Source organism: Gopherus evgoodei, chromosome 21 (genome assembly GCF_007399415.2).
Source record: "Gopherus evgoodei ecotype Sinaloan lineage chromosome 21, rGopEvg1_v1.p, whole genome shotgun sequence".
In the NCBI taxonomy this organism is placed as follows: Eukaryota; Metazoa; Chordata; order Testudines; family Testudinidae; genus Gopherus; species Gopherus evgoodei.
Window position 1 is genome coordinate 9,350,613 of NC_044342.1, and position 17,586 is coordinate 9,368,198.

The 17,586-nt window shown below is 44.1% G+C and overlaps 1 pseudogene; it reads right to left on the bottom strand.

The window, feature by feature from the left end:
- Window positions 1–1,897: 1,897 nt before the first annotated feature.
- Window positions 1,898–2,854, bottom strand: LOC115637999 (annotated as a pseudogene).
- Between the last annotated feature and the right edge of the window lie 14,732 nt (window positions 2,855–17,586).

Here is a 17,586-nt window from a genome sequence, read left to right on the forward strand (position 1 = left end):
AGATAAACCTTCCATAAATTAAGGCCCAAGCTGAACAACAACCAGCCAGTACTGCCACCTCCTGACCTGGGGCAGGAAACTGAGGATCTCACTGGAGGTTCCTCAGGTCAGTGTCCACCAAGTCTGGTGACCTGTTGGATAATTGAACTCAAGCATTTTGGAAGCAGCGTCTTAGAAATGGCTGCTCCACCTGCGGTGGGGGGGCATTGTTCAGCAAACCCCCCTGGAGGGCACAGAGCTCTGCCTAACATGTCTTGTGTTGTGCCTCTAGAGTCCTGCTGACAAAGACCATGTGATTGGGGACACAGTGTCCTGCACTGAGGACCCAGAGCCCTTTCTCTGCCTATTGCAGGGATCTGAAATAGTTTTTCAACTCCTACTGTTGCTCCATCTTGGAGAAGCTGTGCTTGTTCAGGGCTGAATTTGGGATATCAGGGCCAGATTCAGCAGCCGTTGATCATGGTTCTGGCAGCAGTCATTGGCAGTGGTGTCTGAACAATGGCTGCAGGAATGGGCCTAGGGAATGGGCTTAGGGACTGCTACTCTGGGTCTGGCCAGCCATGCAACTGTCCCAGATTGGGTACCCCAGGGCTTCCAGTCTCTTGGGAACCCTGGCTCCCCAGGCTTCCCCTCTCAGCATTGATTCCAAGCAGCCATTTGGCCTGGGAATATGGAAGCCTTTGGGTTCCTGGCCCAGGACAGTCTGCATGGCAAGGTTAGCCCAGAGCTGTGGACACTGGGATTCCAGGATCCCAGCTTCATGGCATGGAATCTGGAAGCCCTCAGAGCCCTGTCTTGAGCCAGGGTTCTTGGGAATTCCAGGCTGCAGAGTGGAGAGCTGAAGCTCCCATTCAAGCCAGGGATCCCCAGCTGTGATCTCTGATCCAGAGATAAAGAGTAGAACAATTTCAGGGAGTAGTGAGCCTCCTGGAGGATATGCATAGAAATACTCCACAGCTTGCTCTGAAACAAACAAACAATCCTTTCCCACCATAGTACGAATGACACAGCATAGATTTATTTATTTAGGTTACAATAATAAAAAGATGTCTACCTAAGGGTCTTGGTTCCCTAACACATCATTAAAAACACAGTAATAACCCAGTTCTATTCATATAATTATTTCAATAGGAACTCAACCATGCAGACACTTGTCACACCTTTATCATTGTAGAAAGAAAATTTGAAGCTCGTGTAGAAAATCTCATCAAAGAGGTGAAGAAGAGGCATCCCCAATAGGTAACAAAACATTGACAATGCTGTCTCAATTAACACTTACCATCTTCTTAGTCAGTCCCACCTTAAAAACAATGGAACAATGAAAGAAATAAACCCACCTACCGATTAGGTAACAAAAATATAAACTAAAAATCAGAAACAGAAGCAAAAAAACAACAGTTATTGCACTGATAGTGCAATCCAATTTTGTACTCCCAAAAAGAAGAGTCAGGGACTCCATGAAGTCCACTAAGGACTTTGATATGGGTACTGGTATTATACAGAGGTGCTCAGATAGCATGGTGATGGATGGCAGTATACAATCCTGTGATAGATACACAGGCAGACAAATAGATGCTGATATTATTCATACTGGTATAAATTTATGGTAGCTCCACTGACTCGAGTGATGTTTTCATTTTCCCCATGCAAATTCCCCTTTGTGTATAAAGAGATGGCAAATCATATGCTCATGGAGACAAAAATGTCATCAGTTTATTTATTTGTAAAGAAACACACATGGGTGGTGGAACTAAGGGTGTGAGGGGTGCTGCAGTACCCCCTGGCTTGAAGTAGTTTCTATTATATGCAGGGTTTATAAAGTTTGGTTCAATGGCTCTCAGCACCCCCACTATAAAAATTGTTCTAGCACTCCTGGAAGCACAGAAGGAAATTAAAATCAAAGGAGAAAGATGAACATTTTATTGATCATGAATAACCTCTGTCCAATCAATTTCCTCATGGCAGCTTTGATCTCCTTGTTCCTCATGCTGTAGATGATCGGATTCATCATTGGAGGCACCACGGAATAGAAAACATCTACCACGAGATCCAGACGTGATGTTGAGCTGGAGTTGGGTTTCAGGTAGGCAAAGATGCCAGAGAAAATAAACAAAGAGACAACTGTAACGTGAGGAAGGCAGGTGGAGAAGGCCTTATGCCGGCCGTGCTCAGAGGGAATTCTCAGCACAGTTTTGAAGATCTGAACATATGACACAACTATTAAAACAAAGCAGCTTAAGACTAAGCATGCACTAAAGGCAATAACACCACTTTCATTGAGGTCTGAGTCAGAGCAGGCAAGCTTGAGTAGCTGGGGGATGTCGCAGAAGAACTGATCCACTCTGTTACCTCCACAGAAGGATATTACAAACGTGTTCCCAGTGTGCAGGGCAGAGTAAAGAATACCACTGATCCAGACACTGGCTGCCATTTGGACACAAGCTCTCCTGTTCATCACTCTCTCATAGTGCAGTGGTTGGCAAATGGCGACATATCAATCATATGCCATGACAGTCAGGATGCCGAGATCAGCTGAACCAAGGAACATGAAGAGAAAGACTTGGGCGACACATCCAGAATAAGAAATCACCCTGGTGTTCATGAGGGAATTGGACATGGGTTTGGGGGTGGTGACAGAGATGGAGCCAAGGTCTAAGATGGCCAGATTCACCAGGAAGAAGTACAAGGGAGTGTGAAGATGTTGGTCGAAGGCTATGGCTGTGATGATGAGAAGATTCCCCATCAGGCCTGCCAGATAAATCATTAGAAACACCACAAAGTGCAAAATTTGCAGCTCCCTAACATCAGAAAACGCCAGCAGAAGGAACTCGGTCACAGTGGTTCGGTTGAACATTTTCTTCCCCAGCACATTGTATGATGGCTGTGGAGAGAAGGAGAAGGGCAACGGTCAAGATTAGAGCAACAGAGGGAATTACCCTTATTTCCTTCCGAGTAATACCCTATGATCTGAATATCAAAGGTGCACAGCACTTGTCACTTCAATTGACTAGGAGCAATGAGTGCTCCTCACCTCAGACAATCAGAGCACTGGTGAGACAAGGAGGGTGATGTAATATCGGTTATTGTACCAACTTCTGTGGGTGAGAGAGACAAACTTTCGAGCCACACAGACTACCTCACCCACCTTGGCTCTCTAATAACCTGGGACCAACATGGCTACAACTGCTGCATGCAAACAGACCATAACCCAGGTGTGTTATCGCACTAGTATCAATTGGTGTAATGCCCTTACAGGCCATGGGGCTGCATCACTTTCCACCATCTGAGGATGTGGCCCAAGGAGTCACTTGATCAAATGCATTAAAGACTGGAATAAATTACAACCCAAACCCTCAGATCGAGCAAATATGGCCCCTCAAATCTGTAAAACAACAGAGGAAAAACTTGGGCACAAAACTAAAGTACTAGAACTCCAAGACAGCCCAGTGCCCACATTCTAGGGAAATAGGACAGACTCGCTGAGCATCCTAAATGCCAGAGGTAGCGTGGGCATCAGCTGACTACGAAGCCTCAGAGTCCAGCCGGGTTTCCACTGAAGTGGCGAGACTGAGCTGCTGCCTGCGCTGTCCCCATCTACCCCTCAATGTTTAACACAGAGCTGGTGAAGTCTGCCTAGATGTGTTGGGAAACTCGCTCCCAGCTGTGCTGATGATGTGCCCTCCATGTCCTTGGGCAGGGTCCAGGTAGACAGGCTACGACTACCTGATTCAAACCGGACTCCGAGTTTCAAGGTTCAAGCATGTCTATTAGGTACAGCTCATATTCCCTGGGTGTCATCTCTGCTGTTTATTTAGTTCTGCCATCCTGCAGTTATGTCTTTGAAACAGAAATAAAAATGGATGTAACAGAATGAAAGCGTTTGAAATTATGGTATCATTGGACAATATTAGTACTTCCCACCCTGGTCAATAATGTTCTGCTTTAACTCTTTTTAAAGAAAATTTGGGTTTTCAGTTAAAGAAATTTTTATGCAAGGTCTCATCTATCTATCTATCTATCTATCTATCTATCTATCTATCGATCTATCTATCAATCCAAAAACTGATTTTTTTTAATTTGTGGAGGATTTTGATTAGAATTTTTCAGTTTTCAGAAGAACCCCAACATTTAGGGATTTTATGGATTTCTATGAAAAGTCAAAATTTTCTAATAAAATAAATAAATCTGACTGGCTCTATTTGTTTGATTGAATTGATAGTAAACATCATAAAGAGTTTCAACTGCAGTTCACATTTATGTTCTTAAATTTGCCCTGTGCATTAATAGTCTAACATATTTAGTTGCAATAGAAAACTTACTGTGCTGGTCTTTGGACAGTTTTTTTCCTTAACTGCGATTCATTTGATCCTCCAGTACTAGAAACTATTGGCCACTGTGTATCTATATATTTCCATGCACAACAGTCTATCACCTTATCTCTCCCATGGAGCCATCACTTCATTATCCAGCAGCAGTTTCCATGTTCTGTCACTGGTTCTCCTGAGTTGCTGGGTCTTTCTGTAGTTCCTAGCGGTCAGGGATCCACTCCACAAATGAGTGCTCCCTGCTCCCCTCCTTGGACAGGTTTGGCTGAGACGTGATGGACTAAATGGGATTAGAGCTGAAAGCACCTCCCAACTCTAGAGTTGATACCAGCTTGTGCAGCATCCAGAGGCGGCTACATCCCAGTATGTCCTTGCTCTGAGGATAAATAGCTGAATCTGGTCTCCAGGGCTGTATGCCCACCTCTGATGTGACCTCTGAACAAGTCACTCTGACAACCTGCCCTAACCGAACCTAACTCCGCAGAGTGGGAATATGACCTGCCCTTGATCATGCACAATGGCAACATCCCCAGAAGGACCCTTGGCTAAAAACAAGGCAGGTTTTGCTAAGGTATTTGACAAATCAAATACAGATATATATCAGAGACATATGACCTATAATAGCTAAGAGCCTAGTGGCACCAGAGCCCCAGCTGGCCTTGAACAGCCTATTCCTTCATTAACTACACATGATTACCACCAGGGGAGAAGAGAATTTTTTTTCTTCCACTGCATCAGCAGCTCTTGGGATGCAACCACCAAAAGACTCCACAGCTCAGGCTGCCCTGGGTGTTTGAAGTTGGTTACTAAGAGATATCCAGAGGCAAAGACTAAAAACTTAGGATCAGGTCCTGAGTTGGTGTAAATTGATATAGTGCCATTGATTTCAGGGTAGCTAGGGCTATTTATGCAACTGATGACCTGGCCCTTTGGTTTCAATCAAGGTTTGGTCAAGATCTGGGAGAGGGATAGCTCAGTGGTTTGAGTATTGGTCTGCTAAACTCAGGCTTGTGAATTTAATCCTTAGGGGGACCACTTAGGGATCTGGGGCAAAATCAGTACTTGATCCTGCTAGTGAAGGCAGGGGGCTGGACTTGATGGCCTTTCAGGGTCCCTATATCTCCATATTTACACCAGCTGAGGTTCTGGCTTGTTAGAGTTTGCTTCATTTATTTGGAATTGAGGGGACTTTTTGAAAGCCCTTTATGTGTGTGGAGGTGAATAGGACAGTGGTGGAGATGGAAGCTCCAGCAGTTTCCCCTGAAGACCAGCACCCTCTCTTTCTATGGCCTTCCTCCTAAAATAAAATTGCCACCCAGGCTTCACAAATTTAGTAACTACCTGCCACTAAGTCCAAAATTCCTTTTGTGGTGGATAGGGACTTGTGATTAATTGACTTTTAGTTATGTTAACTGAAGGGTGAGTTCACAGGTATCCATCTCAACATGTTCTGTGATTCATCTAGTCCTTAGTACCTCTCAGTTTAACAGTGCAAGACAGCGGAAGGAAACATTTTTTGGGGGGAAGGGTAGGAGAAACACAGGATACCTGCAGAGAAATGACCCCAGATTTAGATCACTAAAGCTACCCCATGCCTGCAAGTGGCTCACCAAACTTTAGAGCAAAGCATATTTTAGAACACCTACAAGAGTCAAGCTTTAAAGAATATAAACTGCTGGGAATGGAAACTTTGTAGCCATTTTTCTGCATTGGTGCATGCACACTAAAAATGGACATTTTCTCAAATACCATTCTCAATTTGATCTCCCCAAAGATTTTTATGGAGGTCATGATCTACCTTTTGTAAAAGTCAACAGATCATGAGAATTTTGAACTGCATCACATCAATTATTTGACCTCTATTTCTGCACAAAAAGACCCCCAAAACGAAAAATCAAAATCAAAAATACCACCCCCCTTAAAAAAAAAATCACTACTTAGAAACCTTTTTCATAGCTTATGTCTCAGCAACACCTAGCTTAAAGAACTCCAAATGTGGGTCATATGAAAATGTAAATTTCAGCTATAATGTCCCCCACAATGAGTTTTCAATTTTTCTGACACGTTCGCGCATGCACGCACGCACAAACACACCCCGCCGGGGGAGAGGAAGGATAGCTGAGACTTTACCTGGAAATGTAATCAACCCCCCAGTTTTCCTTTAAAAACAGCTTAATCAGAACTTTTCTGATCACCCCTAATTGGAAGCTTAGCTTTCCACAAGATTGGGGATCACTAATATTTTCCAATAATACAATTTCAAGCTCATTCATGCTATTGTATCCATTTTAATTTCAGTTTTGCAGGGAAGCTGCAGGATGGCAAAACTGCAGAGTACCAAAGCTGAGAGACAACAGAATTTGTTCTGTACATGCTGGCACCTTTACAGTCAGGGACAGATTTGAACCAAGCAGACAATTTCTGTCTGTCTGTATCCTGCCCAAGGACAAATAAGGGGTTAACAGAACTAGAACTGAGCTCTTTAATCTAGCACTGTATCCTGTGTACTGCTGTTAGCTGAGCACAAATCTGAAGATGGAGCATATACATATTCAGACACAGCCCATCCCCCAAAGGGCTCACAGCCCTCCTAGACAAGGTAGAGAAATAGGATGGAGGGAGAGGAAACAGAGGCCCAAGGTCACACAGCAGAGGCCCAAGGTCAGTGGCAGAGCCAAAAATAGAACCCAAGTCTTCTGAGGGTGACTGATCCACTCAGCACAGAGGGAAACAATACAACACAGCAGTAGCGGAGGGATGGTATCAGCCCATTATTGCAGTGATAGGAAAGTGCAGCAGAAGGTGCCATAAATCAGTGCGCAGCCGAGTAGCAGGCCATCGACGTGACATTGGGTGGAAACATCACAGACAAGCTGCCACTTCAGATGTTGGGCACGCCCATGTCCTGTTTCAATGGGAAGAGGGAATCAGGCTGTACCAGTGGTTTAGAATTTTAGTTTCCTGGCCAAGTTGTGAGCCTGCTGTTTACCATAAGAACATACAACTGGACATGACCCAAGTCATCAAATCCAACCCCTGATATCACTGGCAACTCTATCATACAAACCTGGCAATACAGTTATCAAGCTCCATCTTAAAATTACTTAGATTGTTTGACCCATTGCTCTTCTGGACCCTCCCTCCTCTGATGTGTGCAAATCTTCTTCTCATCTTCAGACTGAATTTACCCATGGACAGTTTCTCCCCATTTGTTCTTCTACCAACATTGTCCTTTAGCTTCAATAGCCCTTCTCCTTCCATGGTGTTTGTCCCTCTGAAGTATTTATAGAGAGTGACCATCTCCTGCCTCAGCTTGTGTTTTGCTAGGCTAAACAAACTAAACTCTTTTAGTCTCCTCTCACAAAATAAACTGTCTATCATTGCAATAGAACAACTATTGTTCCAAGATTGTTGGGTTGAGATGGTAATTTGTTCCATATTTATACTGCATATTATCGAACATATTTTGAAGCAGATTGCCAGAATGTGGAAATAGATGCCACTCTATTGACTTTAAGGGAGTGTTGACACTTAAGATAGGCCAAGAAAGACTTTAAGGCTTGCAAGAGTCCTATGATGCTTCACAGTTAAGAGGAAGCTAACTTTAGAGAGTGGACTTTTGCCAAGCAGTAACCCTTAGCATATTTTCAGAACTTTTATAGAGATATCTTAGCAATGTTCTAACCGCATGATGTGAAATGAATCAACGTCTCTTAGAAGGGCATACTTATTGACTCACCAACAGATGTTGAGACAGTTGGAAAGTTCCAATGGAGCAGGGAACCTTGGAAATAGCCTAAGATAAGAAGTGTGTTCGAAAAAGAAAAAAATAGATAAGGACCAGAATCATACACAATGAGGGTAACAAGGGTATAACTGCCCTGAAAAATGAGGAAGTAGTAGAGCCCAATCTGCAGAGAACTATGGAGAAGTTCTTCCCCAGTTCTTGGTAACTATATGCCTCCCTCTGTGTGTGCTATCCTTACTATCTGTTAATCAATACATCCAATCAAATTTGACTTTTCCGAGGTTTGTTACAAGTAAACGAATCTAAACACAAGAAAAGCCCTCTCGCTAAGTATATAATCAGAGTTGAAATGTTTAGCAATTATTGGTTATCATGTCATTGGTTGTTGATATCGACAAATTATTAATGATCAGTTATTGATTATCACCAGGACCCTACCTATTTACACTCGTGTGATAATGCATCTGACTGGGTGTGTGATTGTCAGAGGTGAGGACTGCTCCATCCTGGCCTTTGTTCTGTCCTCCCCTCCACGATGTACTGAGAATGAAAATGTCCAGCTGTACCACTGTGACCATGTTCCTGCTCTCGGGTTTCTCTGAGCTGCAGATTTTGCACTTTGTCATGTTTCTGGTGATGTATCTGACATCCCTGACAGGTAATCTTCTTGTAATCACCATTGTAGCCCTTAACTGCCGCCTTCACACCCTCATGTACTTTTTCCTGATGAATTTCTCCATTCTAGACCTTGGATCCATTTTTGTCACTGTCCCCAAGTCCATGGTCAATTCTCTACTGAACACTAGGTTGATTTCTTATTCTAGATGTGTTGTCCAAGTCTTTATCTTTGGCTTCTTCACTGTGACCAATATGTCCTTATTCACCATCATGGCATATGACTGATATGTTGCCATCTGCCAACCACTGCACTATCAGTGAATGATGTATAGGAGAGTTTGTGTATAAATGGCAGCCAGTGCCTGGATTACTGGTACTGTCTATGCTTCAGTGCACACCGGGAACATCTCAGGTTACCCTTCTGACACTCTAATACCATGAACCAATGCTTCTGTGAAATCCCCCAGCTACCCAAGCTCGCCTGCTCTGACTCAGATCTCAGTGAAACTGGAGCTATTTTCTTTAGGATATCCCTATTCCTAATCTCTTTTGCTTTAATAATTGTGTTGTATGTTCAGCTCTTCACTATGATGCTGATAATTCCCTCTGAGAAGGGCCAGCATAACGCTTTCCTCACTTGCCTTTCTCACCTTATTGTCATCTCCTTATTTTTCCCTGCTGCCTTTGCCTACCTGAAACCCTCCTCCAGCTCAGCATCAGAACTTGATCTTGTGATGGGTGTTCTGTGTTCTGTGGTGCCTCTAATGATAAATCTGAAATCTATAGCATGAGGAACAAAGACACCAAAGCTGCCCTGAGTAAAGTGACTAGGTGGAGGTTATTCACCAGGAATAAAACAGCTTCCTTTGAACAAGATTTCATGCTGTGTTTCAACAACACTGTGGGAGAGAGATAGCTCAGTGGTTTGAACATTGGCCTGCTAGACCCAGGGCTGTGAGTTCACTCCTTCAGGGAGCCATTTGGGGTTTGGCTCTGTTTTAAGCAGGGGGTTAGACTAGATGATCTCCTGAGGACCCTTCTAACCCTGATATTCTAGGATATATTCAATTGATGACAATATCTTTTTCCATGAAAATAAAGCATGAAATCAGGTTAGGTAGTGGTAAACACCACTCAAGTTATTGGAGTTACTGTAGAATTATAGCAGCGGAAAGAAGATCAGAATGAATCTATCTATCTATCTATCTAATCGGTTTTATGCTTCCACCAGGCAATCAGAGTGCCTGGCAGATAAACCCAGTAACCATAGCTAAATCATGTTGGACTTCCTGGAATCTCTTTTGGAGTGTGTGTGTGTGTGGGGGGGGTGGGGGAATTCTACCTAGGACATGAGGGGCTTTGTTTGTTTCCTTGATTTTCTCTGGTTTCTTTGTTTTGTTTCATTGGTTGGTTGGTTGATTTATTTCTTTGTTCCAGGTGGGTTGGTTTTTTTTTGCGGGGAGGGGTTTGAAAGGGTGGGGTATTTGTGTAGATGGGGATATCAGGTGGGTTGTTTTTTTCATATACTGGAGATGTCAGTGTCATCATCTCTTTGGTGAGGTGTTCTGAGAGAGTTAAAGTTTTGCTTCCAACAGTGATGAAGAGGGAAAAGAGTTTCTGTAGATGTCCAGATGGCTGAGTTCCTACTGAATGATTATTTTAATGTTTCAGAGGTTTTAGTATATTATTAATTAGTTGTTAGGGCAACTGGAGTTTTATATAAGCATCTAGTGCCCCAGACATGCCCTGGCAGCTATAATACACCTATGTCTGGTCTACACTTAAAATTTAGATCAACATCACTCAGGAGTGTGAAAAGGTCTGAGTGATGTAGCTATGACAAGCTGAGCCCAGGTGTACACCTAGTAAGGTCAATGGAAGAATACTTCAATCTAGCTGTCATTGCTCAGCTAGGTGATTTTCCTATTAACCCCCCATTGCTCACTATTGCCCCCCATTGCTCAGCTAGGTGATTTTCCTATTAACCCCCCATTGCTCATATTGCTCGCTACAGGGTTATTCTGGCACATCTATGGAACCTTGGCTATGCTGCTATATTTCCCAAAGTGCCAACACGGACTCCAAGACTGAACTGTCAGAACTAGTGCCAAACTTGTTTCTCTCTGTAGATGAGCAGTGTGTAGCTGGCTTTGAGCTTTGCTGGAATCAAAGGACCTATGATGTGTGATTTTTCTGTGTCTATTTCAGAAGGACTTATGAGAGTCATACACAGCTCAGAAGCAGAAGTCCAGAGGCAAAAATTAATTGATTCTGTTGGGGGATTTCCTTTCACCCCTTCCCCTGGTTCTTGTCACATAGACAGAAAGCAGAAGACCAATGTTTATTGGGGTCTGTTTCAAGCAAGCATGTCCATAGCTCTGACACTGCAGAGCCTTTGTCCCCATGTTCCTGGTCCCCTCCTTTTTAGCATGCCCAAATATGCCTGCAGTGCATGCCCTCAGTCCCACCTCTTACAATTTATGGTCATGTTTCATTTTGGAGGGTCTTGAGTAAGGGGGCTTCAGTACCACCTCTTTTGTATCCCATGGGAGAGGTAAGGAGTGAGGTTGTGCTTTGGTCAGGAACAGGCATTTCTTTAGCTTTTAATGTTTCTTATGCCTCCCGCCAACATTCCTCCTTGTCCCTCCTAATTGGTTTCTTGACCTTGGCTTAAGAGAGGAGCCAGGCAGTCTTCCAGAGTATGCTCATATATTACACTCCCACCATGCCCAGAATCACTTTAACTATATCCCTTACCTTTTCTTATTGTACTGTAAACCCCATCTGGTTGTGGGAAATGCAACACACAGTGTCTTTGTTCTTTGTTCACACATATTAGTAAGGATATAAAAGTATCAATAGTCAAACAGGCAAACAAAACCCAAAATTCTGTATCAGGCTAACAGGCCTACATACTAACAGATTCATCAATTTCCACGCCAAAAGGGACCATTGTGATCTTCCAGTCTGACCCCTGCATAGCACAGGTCTTAAGATCTCCTGCAGTGTTTCCTGATTCCAGCCCAGCTTCTGTGTTTACAAAGTCTTTTAGGCACCTAAGATGGAGACAGGCACTTAGTGTGCTTTATCAAAGCTCCTATGTGAGCTAGGTGGCTAAGTCCTGTTCACTTTCAATAGCACTTAGGCACCTAGTCTGCTTAAGTGAATTGTAAATCCCACTGGGTACCTATTAGAACAGTTAGGTGCCTAAGTCCTTTTGCAATCTTGGTTCTGTCTGTATCTTGTTAGCTTCCAAGGCCTGGGGTTCTCCTGAATTTCAGAAATATTAAGCCTGTGATTTGCCAAAAGAACCTAATAGAACAAACCTTGGGTTTATATGGCCACTGTGTCACCATCTGCAAACCCATGCAGCATGAGACTGTAATTGTCTGTAGCCAGGGAAACATAGGCACTTACAGGGTTAGGCAGCAGTTGCGCAGAGGTTTTGAGCATGTAAATTTTTGACTTAAGTATCTAAATACTTTTGTGGATCTCATCACTGCTCAGTGGGGTTGGGTTGGGACAGTTGGTCTAGGAATGAAAGCAACTGCTTCATCTCTTATCTTCCAAGCCAGCCTGTCCCTTTCTGCTCTGAGATGTCTGTAACAGTTACATGGAAATGGGATATGAACTGAGACATCATGTCCTTTCACACGTCCAGTGGGGGCTGAGGCCAGAGATTGTCCTGCGTTCTAATGATTTCTTATTGGGGCACAATCTAGTCTCAGGCCTTGACACAGCATTAAGCTTCTGAATGGTGTTCAAGGGACATATCAGCCTGAGGATTCAGGTACTGATAGCAACCAAAGCAATCAGACTGAGAGCAGAATCCCCTAGGAAATCCCCATGAGGAGTGCAGAGTTGTTATTATCCCCACTGGGAATTAGCAGGGGAATTATTGGAAAACATCTTATCAGGATGGACTAAAGTTATCCTAGGTTCATATCCATTGATTTTCATGGAAAGGCACCAGGAACGAGGTTGGCCCAGTTGAGGGACCTGCAGCATCTTGTGTAATTAGAGTGGGAACAAAGGGATGTGGGTGCTGCAGAGTCTGGAACAATACAGTGAATTCTTACTACAGGCTGTGATCTGTGACAAGGGTTGTCAGAATGGCTTAAAGGAATCAGGTGCCCATTGACTGAACAATGCGTGTGACCCACCTAGATCCTGAAGACCCTTTCAAATATCCCAGCCTTCATTCAGAAAGATTTCCAAAAGCCCCTTGGTATTTTATTTTTCATTGCTCATCCTAAGCCTACCTGGCCAGATGATTAGCCCAAGGGTCTAAAGTCTTAATTTTTTCAATAGAACATATAGAAGCCCTGGAAGCAGCTGTACAGTCTTCCCCTATTCACCAGAAACATGCCTATAGCCTCCCCAGGAGGGACCTTTCTCTAAATGTCAGAAGCAAGGGCTTGAACCTGGCTCTCCCTCCTTCCAGACAAGCGTCCTAAACATCAGGATGGAAAAAGTCTTGGGCTTTTCCTCCATTTTTCTTGTTGGAACCATTCAACTTTGTCCAAATAATTAACTCCTCATTGGGACAAAGATAGTGACTCTGTAGCCAACAGCTGGGGGCCCTGTGAGAGTCCCTGTTTTCCCTAATTCAGAGCAGCCCGAGCTGTGACCACTTGGGCTGTTGGATCTGATGGTTCTTTCTCCAGAAATTCCATCCTGCCAGAGGTAATGCGTAGGGGAGGTATGGGGGTCAAGTGCCACCGGAGATTGGCCTGCTATGGGCGGGAAAGGAGAGGGGATATATTCTTCTCTCCCTGTGCCTCCCTCTGGAACATTTCACTGCTCTCCCTGGTGAGTTGAGTGTGTGTGTGTGTGTATGTGAAAGCGAGTGTCCCAACCAGGTTCTCATAGGCAGAAGCCTTCCCTCCCTCATCCTCCCACAATTAAAATGGCCTGGGGAGAGTGCTGTGACCACGGGCTGGGTGCAGGGTGCAGGAGAAGTCATGGGACTGGGGAGACACATGGGGCAGTCACACAGTCTCCCCTTTAGCCTGGGGAGGCAGTTGCCTGGCAAGCGCCACCTACCAAATGCCCTGTGAAGTGGACTGCTAAGGATTTGTGAGCCTGGCAGCCAGGCAGTTGTGGAGCAGGTTGGCTGGCAGTTGGAGTGACAGGACCCCAGGGGGAGACGCACTGGCCAGCCAGATAGCCTGACTTCCTGTCTGGTGTTGTCAGTTGTTGGCTGTATCTGTGTTCTTGTTACAGATTTTCATTACTAATCTGCCCAGGGCCTACAGTTGATCAGGCTGGGGCTAAAGGATCTTTTGGGGAGGAGATGACAAAGCACACGCCAAGGGTCTAATTTTTAAAGCTTTATTGACAAAATAATAAAATAACAGTGGAGAGCACTGGAAATGCTTCCATATCACTCAGAGGAAGGAAGAAAACATTAATGCCCCAAGTCCTAGCCCACTTTCATATTCACATATGCCCAACCCAAAATTGGCCAAGCCTGGGTGTAACGTAAGAAGAAAAGAAGAAGGGGGGAAAGGTGGATGGGAGTGCTGTCCTGGGCCCAGGTCATCCAAGAATCTGCAGTGTTCTCCGATTTGCTTCAGCTCTCAGGAGGGTTTTTAAGTCCTGGGTTCTTTCGGGGGGCGTCTCCTTCAGGAACCTTTGTTCTCCATGCTCTGTGTACCAGTTCAAACCAACCTTCCACGGCTTCCTCAGCTTTCCCCAAAATACATCAGCTTCAGGGCCGTGAGACAGTTCTGTTTGTTCCTGTTTGGCCTTTGCCATTGCTTTCCTTTCTCAGGCCCCTGTATTTCTTTCAACAACTCTCCTTCCCACGGCTAGTCCGGGATGTGGGGGGGATTAGATTTCCCTCTTCTGTCTTGTCAGGTAGCAAATGGCCTTGGGATGGAGTCAGCTTCTTATATTCAGACTTAGCTTGCTAGCTGCAGTGTTGAGTTAACCTGTTCTCTGCTCTTCTTCTTTCTCCCCCCCTCGGCCTCTCGGACTCTGCAAAGGAAACTTCCACTCTCCACTCACACAATTTTGACCCACCCCAAAATGCTTTGTGATGCTTGCAACAGTGTTAGCAATATACAGTGCTGATCTACCTTCCCAGGGAACTCCCGGAGGGAGTGGGTCATTGGGGTGTTTCCTTCTCTCTGCATGCTGCATTGCCTCTGGGCAGGTAGCCAGTATGGCAGGCTCTAATCGAACTGCCCAAGAAGACCACAGACTCAGTTCAGAGGCCAAGGCACTTGGCCAGGTTTATTGTCAATGAAGAACAGTAATAGCATCCCATAGATTGTACAGGGATACTAAGACACGTATGCCCATTACAATGGGCCGCCTTCTCCCCCCTCAGCCAGACAAAGACACCACCTCTGTGACCCCTCTTCTATACACTGATACAAACAAGTTACATATTGACCTTCTGACGTATTTAGTTACCACCCTTTACCTTGTACCTGTTGGTTCGGTCAAAACATCTCTATCCATCATCCTGTCATCCTGACCTTATCCTTAGGAGGGGTTGGTGTGTCCTTGTATCACCTTCAGGGAGTGTGTTTATACCATGCCTGGTATCGGGGTGTATTGATTCCGCCCTTCCGGGGTGCGTGTACTGTGCCAAGCATTTCTTCAGAGTGTTCTATTTTTGCAGCACTAGCCCTATTCTTGCCAAGTTCACATACCAGACAGTGACTCTGCAAGCAGGCCTCTGCTTCGTAACAAGGCCTGATTTTTGCTCAAAGCCTAACTCTTGCTAACTTGGCTTTACATCAGCAGGGCATGATTTTTATTTAGGCCTTAGCCTGAAACGTGGAGCCTGGTGTAAGGGCTTTCTCCTTCTCCTACACCTGGTTTCCATTGAATGCTTTGAGGAAATTGACACATTCACATAAACAGCTTCACCTCTGTTGAAACTGCATGATCTGACCAACTAGACAGAGAGAATAATGAATGGAAAAATTGGCATCTATCTATCTATCTATCTATCTATCTATCTATCTATTTTAGGGTTTTATAGTGCCACCAATCATCATGCTACCTAAGCACCTTGCACACAAAATCAATAGCCATAGTAAGGTCTCTAATGGACTTCATGGAAACTTTGGTTCTTCTCCTTTTGGGGGAAAAAGGCTCTGCCTGGGAAAGGAGAGTTTGGGGTTTTATATATGTTGACATTTATTTTAGAGAATCCCAGGAGATGGATCTTGGTCACGGTGGTGTGGTTGGACATTTTCCTTCTCAGTTCATTGTGTGCTGCCTCTGTGGAGGGAAGGACAAGGCTTAGGATTGGAGTGCTCCTGACCTCTGACAATCAGATCACTTGTCAGGTGCATTATCACATGAGTGTTAATTGTTCTAGTTCTCTTACAGTTAATGGAATGTTGACCATTCCCACTATCTGAGGATCTGTTCCAAGATGGGGCTCAATGCAATGCAGCATTAAAATGGAATAAAATTACATCCTGAATTAATGACTCCTAGGAATGACAGTTGTCCTATTGCGGCAATGAGGAGCCTGTTTTACAAGAGGTGGCTAAAAGAGTTCAGCTTGTTTAGCCTGGAAATGTTGAGGCCTTCTGTGAATACAGCAAGGAGTAAACACCAGGGAAGGAGAAGAGCTATTGATGCTACAAGACATTCTTTAGATTCTTTTCTTGAATCTTAAACTGATCTGCTGTGTGAGCTTGGGCCAGTCACTTCCCCTCCCTGTGACTCTGTTTCCCCTCCCTCCCTTTTTCTGCCTGGTCCACTAGGACTGAGAGCTCTGTGGGGGATAGTCTATGTCTTACCAGTATATTCTCTGCACTCACAGTATTTTGTACTCCGCTGGTGGCAGGGCTGTACAGTGGCAATGAAGCTACACCAGGAGATCTGGTTTTTAGACCCATTACCCCTTGTATGTCCCCAGGCAGGGCCAAACTTTGGCTGCCTGGTTCAACTCTGACCTTGACTGTAAAAGTACTAGTGTGTCTAGAATACATTCTCTGGGCTCTTAGCTTTGCTGCTACTCAGCTTTGCCATTCTACAGCTTCCCTGTGAAATTGAAATGAAAATGGCTGCAATAAAATGAATGGTTTTGAAATTATGGCGTCAGTGGACAATATCAGTGTTCCTCAACTGAACTTAATGCTATGTTTCCAATGTGGGGTGAGGTGGCCAGAAATTTTCTCTTTAAATTCATTTGAAAGCAAAATCAGGTTTTCAAGCCAAGAACTTTTCCAAATAAGTCTCAGCTACCCCCTCTGTGTGTATGTATATACAATTATATCTATATCTATTTTTGCATATCTATAGATCTAGATATGCAAAGCAAAAATAGGATTTCTGCTTTTTCTAGATACACAGAAAAAAGAAAACTCCTTGGTGGGGGGGAGTGACTGTTGAAAATGTTCAGTTTTCAGCCATTTGTGGCTGAATAGGTTTGGTTCTTGGTCACCAAAACCCCACAATTTAGGGATTTTGGGGACTTCTTGAAAAATCAATTGTTTTTCTGCTTAAAAAAATTCTCTCAGGTTCAGTATGCTTTAGAGGATTGATAGTGAAAGTCTTAAGAAGCCCCACTAGTTATATAGATATATATATAGATAGATATATTCTTAAATTTTTTCTATATATTAAAACTGTATCATGCAAACTTACTGTGACAGTTTTTATGGATTTTTTCCCAACTTGTGATGATTTTGATCCTCCAGAATGAGTCATCATGGGTCATTATCTGTCAACCAATCATTGTATTATCCAGCGGCCATTTCCATGTCTATTTGTTGGATTTCCTGAGTTGCTGGGTCTCTCTGCAGTTCCTAGCAGCCAGGGATCCACTCTACAGATGGGCGCTCCCTGCTCCCCTCCTTGGGCAGGCTTGGCTGGGATGTAAAGGACTATGGGCTTGTGTACATGAACATTTAATATGCC